We start from the raw sequence: 6,000 nt of genomic DNA on the forward strand, positions 1-6,000 counted from the left end.
GCACACCCTTGATGCTATTAGAGAGGCAGAGTCCAGTTTTATCTTTGACTTCCACAAACTCCAAAAAACCTCTCTGTCACTGTATTGTCAGGCAACATGTATCGCAACACAACCACCATTTGTGATTTACAGGAGACATTCGTTGTCTCATCTGCCTGTATGGGAACAAATGATATCTCGTCCACTTGCTTGGCTATCTCCTCTGTACACTTCATACATACAGTCTAACAGTTAATTTTTTACAGTGCTAGATGTCCCTTTGAAGATGGGCTGAGCGTCATAGTGCCTCTGAAGTCTCGATTCGCCCTCACACATAGTCTCGAAAATGCATCTGAATATTCCAGGATTCAGGGAGTCCACCGACTCGTCGTGCCCCCGCAGTGCAGTTTCACATTTTCCACACAGTTTAATACGTTATGATCCGACTGAGAACGTACCTGTTTTCCTCCACCTGTTTGTTATGCTGCTCAATGCAGCGCCTGTATGAACTGTCAACTTGGGCTGTGACATTTACCCTTCCAAGTAAGCCCAATTTCACAGCATTGTCCAGATGACTCCCGCTGCTCTCATGTTTTGCAATCCTCTCAGAAAGTTGTTTCACATGTTTGTAACCCATCCTTGACCAAGTACCATCTCCACCAAATAGCAGACATGGAAAACAGAAGTGCCTTCTTCTGTATGCTAACCGTTAGCCACTTTTTCTTCAAAAACCACTCCACGTTAAACCCACGGTTACTTTTAACAGCAGTTGAGTGATTACAATATCCCGTGGCTGATGGGCACCAAGTCGCTTTACTTCAAGTTTCTCCTCCAAATTAAGGGTTTCAAACCGGTGCTCGAGTATGAAATCCACTTTATTAATTTTTTCAAGTTATCTGGCGTTTGTGAAGCTAGCAAGGTAGCTAAGACAATCTACCCTTCTCGCTCCTCTTTCCGACTGATGTTGGCGCCAGACAGACAGACAGACAATCACGTCTGAAATACGAAATGACGCTGTAGTGGGGCTACCAGCTGTCAGCCCCACTTGGCATCAAATTTGTGTGATCTACATTGATCACACTAACATTCTGAGCATGCATATTCATATTTTCACACGTACAATGTACATTGCATTGTGAAAGAGGGGCTAGCCCCACATTCATGCTAAGCCTATGACCTACTACTGCAAACTTGAGTCTGAAGCAGCAAGGCAGGGACCAATGAACATGAAATAAAATCATAACAGAAATGATATGCAATTTAGGAAGATGCTGTATTCATAGATAATAAATTATAGGAAGTAATCTTCGAGAAATAAAAACAACAATTTTGTTGCAGTTCTTTCTGTGGACAACAGGTGGGGCTGTGCCCCATCTGCCCCTAATGACCAGTCGCCCCTGCACCCACTCAAAAAACAACTAATGATCAGACCACAGTAAAAATGCATCCTGGCTGCTGAAAACAAATTAGATTTGATAACGCTAAAGTTAAACCTACCCTTTCGGTCTTACATTAAGGGTTTTTGTCGAATGGATGAGAAGCTGGCATGTCAAGTTATATTAAATACATACTGATCTTTTGTGTTAAAACAAGTGCTGTCCCTGTTGTCAAGCCTCTCAGCGTTACTTTATACTGTTTCTTCACTAAAGCTATTATGGCTTGTGTGTGTGTGTGTGTGTGTGAAGCCCCTGCATCCGGTAGAAACTGATCAATGTCCTGGAAATATAGTCCTCATGTAATTAAGGAATCAATCTACCAGCTGCTGAAATATCCCTTCTGTGAGAGGCTGCCCCAACTCTTTTTCCTGACTCTACCCTTTCTTTTCTCTCACTCTCATGTCCCTCGACTGTTTTGTTGTTTTGTCATAATACTCCCTATGTACTCTGTTGCATCAAAGGGATGCCACAGAGTACATAGGGCTTGTGATGGCCTTGTGATGTCAACTGTCTTTCTTCAACAGTGAAGTGGCCTATCACAGATTGTGCATGTCTGTGTTTTCAGCGTGCGTATCTCCGCTTGGGATCACCGAGTCCCTGTAATGTACCGATGCCTTTCCCTCCCGCCACTGAGACAAGTGACATGTATACGGCCTGAAGTACTGTATATGACATAGAGATCATGAAAGTACATATTTAACATGGTAATAGCGCATGTGCTTTATGGTCTTTGGTGTGTGAAGTGGTGGAGAGCTGAGCTAGCGAACGACAGATGGGCGTTTTGTGGCTGCATGGGAAAATGAAGGCTCTAATATAATCCCTGTGTGAAGCCAGAGGTGACCTAAGAATAGTGCTTTGCCAGGTATTATTAGAGCATTTCTATCTGGGATTCTCTGTGCAGCTAGCGGCAAAACCAGGAGAATCCAGTAGAGACCTCCGTTCTCACTCACTGGCTCGCTCTCCTTCCCTATGTTTACCTCTATTGTCTCTCTCACACCCAGTCTCTGTCTCTCCTTTCTCTCTCTCTCTCATGTCCTTTAACTGCTGTTTTAAGATATCTGACAAAGTGGTTACCTAGCAACATCCCTCCCAGATGGACATATATACCTTTCTCAAAATAGAAGTTACCGCGAAAAACAGGGCAATTATGAGATCATCATAAGCAAAGTGCTATTGTCTTGTTTAGAACGTTTCCCCCTCAGTTGGCCTCTGGTTATTGCAACAATAATATATATTGTGCCTGTTCGCAGGGCAGTGTTTGTGTGTTCTATTCGGTGACCCCTACTTTACGGTCCCTGTGTCATTTCCAGGTAGAGTTTTGGCTTTGGCTTGTGTGTTCGTGGGAATGCACACGGACCTGTTTGTTTGTGTGTGTTTGTGGTTTAGATCGTTTGTGACCCCTGAAAACAGGTTTGCACAGACGAGGACACCCGGGCGTCTGTCACGGGGGGATTAGCGCAGCGTTGGTGAGGGCGCTGACGCGACGCCCATTGTGTGCCTGTTTGACGGCCCCCGCTTGGATGGCCCTCCCCAAACCTGAGACGCTGCCTCAACAGGGAGACAGGATCAAGCCGGGGCCATATCCTCCTGGGTTACACTCAGGGGGAGGGCGACGGTGGTGGGGGGGGGATTTGTGCATGTGTGTGTGCGCCTCCCCTTGTGATCTCCCAGCCCAGGATACAGAGCACGATGACAAAGCATCCCCGGGAGGGTAATAAACCATCCACACCAACCGACACCCCATCCGCTCAGAGTCACACCCTTCATTGCAGTTGTGCCTCTGGAGGTGGATAACAGACCGATGGAGATGGAGTGTTAGGTGTGCTGCACATTCGTCATCAATAAAGATGAGAAGTATTCCATAACTAATGTGCAAAATAAAGAGTTTTCAATTAAGGGTTAATACTGGGTTATATTGTATTCTCCAAAATGATTTTTTTTTTACATTTAAATAATTAAGTTTTTTACTCCAAATATTTGATATTGTTCATCTGTGTTTATGGAGTGAACAGAACTGTTGCTACCGTCCATATGGGGGAAGGCATTGTGGTGTGCAGTCTTAACTGCATCATCTCTGGATCTTTTGGTCCGGGATGTAAACCGGATTGGATCCAGGGTGTCCAGATGTTGATGTATTCCATTTTTTGAAACATTTCAAGGCTACAAATTTGAGGGCAACTGGTTGATATTCATTTAAGCTGGTTGCCTTTGCATTCTTGAGCACAGCGGCTATGGTGTTGTGGTGGGTATTACGGACCGGGTCAGGGAGAGGTTGAAGATGTTTGTGGTGATACCTGCCAGTTTGTATTCTTTGTTTATGAACCCTGATATTCCATCTGGTCTCAAGGCTTTTACCCATATCAGCTACAGAAACAAATATCACATTTGTACAGAACAACAGTTGCTTTCCAGCTGGGTTCATTGTTACTTTCCTGGAAGTGAGTATGGAAAGCGTTTATTTCATTTTATATGTTTGCATTGCCGGGCAGTTTGCCGCTTGGAGGTCCTTCTTACTCCATGATGGTTTGAAAGCCCTACCACATCATATACTTATGCTTTGAGAGTTTTGTGGCTTGTGAAAAGATTTCTTCTAAGCCGCAGGATTTGTTTTCTGCTCTTTAAAAGCAGCAGCTCTGACATTTAGCTTTAGTGAGGATAATGTTGCTTTTAATGTAAGGCTTTTGGTTCTGGTCATTGTGTAGAAGACATCAACTACACATATTGATAAAGCTATAGACTGCTGCTGTAAAGACCCGACATACAGCTCCGGAAATAATTAAGGGACCACTGCATTTTTTCTTTTCCAAAAAAGTCAAAAGGGAAGGTTTTGGGTGAGGAATAGAAGGGTTAAAATGAAGAGACCAGTGCAAATTGAACGCTTCTGTTCCTCACTCAAAACTTTCCTTTTAAACTTTTTTGGAAAGGAAAGAAAGAAATGCAGTTGTCTCATAATTTTTTCCGGAGCTGTATCTGTTTTCCAAAAAGCCCTGTAGTTTATAATTCACTTTCATCTGATCTCTTCAGTATTGAGCAAACGGTGAATTAATCTAGTTTTATTGTTATATTATAAACCTACTGTATCATTATTGGTTTGAACATTTTCTGAGAGTAGCTAAGTGCTGGATGTATGTTTTTGGTTATTATTCTGTTTCTGGCTCTAGATTTTGTCCTGTTTTTATGGTTCTATACAGTTCACTGAGTGAAGTCCTAGTGCCACTGTCAGTTTCGGATGACTGCTAGGAAATCCCTTGGTAGGTTATACTGTTTTGTTACAATAAGATGTTTTAAGTTTGGCAAGCACACTTCAGAAAACGTTGTTCACACGCAGGATGTCCCGTTTGTGGGGGTGCACACTTTAAATGTATTGCATGCAGTGCCGCCTGGTCAGGGGCTCACTAGCAGTTGGGGACCCTAAGCAACCACTTATGTTGCTTAAGCTTAGAATTGGCCCTGATTGCATGGATTCCATGACAAACACTGTTTAATCTGTGGTCGGCCATTTAAAAAATATATACTGTGTGTATATTTGTGATTATAAGATCCGACCGCGGTGGACATTAGTTTCAGGCCCGTTTCACTGTAGTTTTGGAATATTGAACCCAAGATTAGAGACACCAACGTCTCTAATCTTGAAGTGGCCTTAGAGGTTTTATTTTCTACCAGGCATTTTGAAAATGTTTTGGTGCTGTGTTTGAACCCACTGGTGTAGCGTGGTGAGGCCCAGCCCTCACCCCCCAGGGAACAAAACTTGATGTTAAATATAAATTACAATATAGTTGCGGGGCAGCAGTGTAGCTAAATGGTAAGATTTTTTGATCAGGGACCAACATCTTGAGAGATCAAATTTTAAAACCTACAAGGTAGAAAAAAATCTGTCTCGCTGGCCTTGAGCAAGATAGTAAACCCTGATTACTTACTTAAAATCTTCAATCCTGTGACTGCTGTGTACATCCCACTAGCCTGACTACATTCCCTTTACAATGCTTTGGTTTTATAGAATATCAAGACTCACAAAATGCCTCACTGCTTTAGGGTTTCTATAACTTGCAATAGGCGAGACTAGAATGAAAAAGCAGTGGCAAACCTTAGCAATGTCCACCTCCTATAATTACAAGTGGACACTGTTAGCATAATGCACCCCCACAATATAATATAGCCAATACAACGGTCACATTTCGTAACACTCGCCAATGACACGGCTAATGACACATTACTGGCTTGTCGCACCAACCCCTCTGCATGCTGGCTCTGCAGTTGGATGTTATTAAACTATTACACTTTGGCACAGGAAATATATCATGACTGATATTGCAAGCACAACCAGGCCCCTAGTCCTACAGTGGATGTCCATGATAATACACCACACAAATAGTGCTGGAGTTTTACCTTGTTTCACTTGTGCTGACGCGGAAGCAGATTCAAATAATGTTATCTAAGTGTGCCCCTTGTTTCTTCCTACCTGGAAGATTATCCGATCACCGAATCACCACAGTTCAGCTGGGCTAAAGTACAATATGTATATGTTTTATTTATTTTATTCTGTGTACACATCTTTAAGATTGGTACATCTTTTTCAAGGTAAATG

This window comes from Esox lucius, chromosome 15 (genome assembly GCF_011004845.1).
Source record: "Esox lucius isolate fEsoLuc1 chromosome 15, fEsoLuc1.pri, whole genome shotgun sequence".
Taxonomy (NCBI): Eukaryota; Metazoa; Chordata; class Actinopteri; order Esociformes; family Esocidae; genus Esox; species Esox lucius.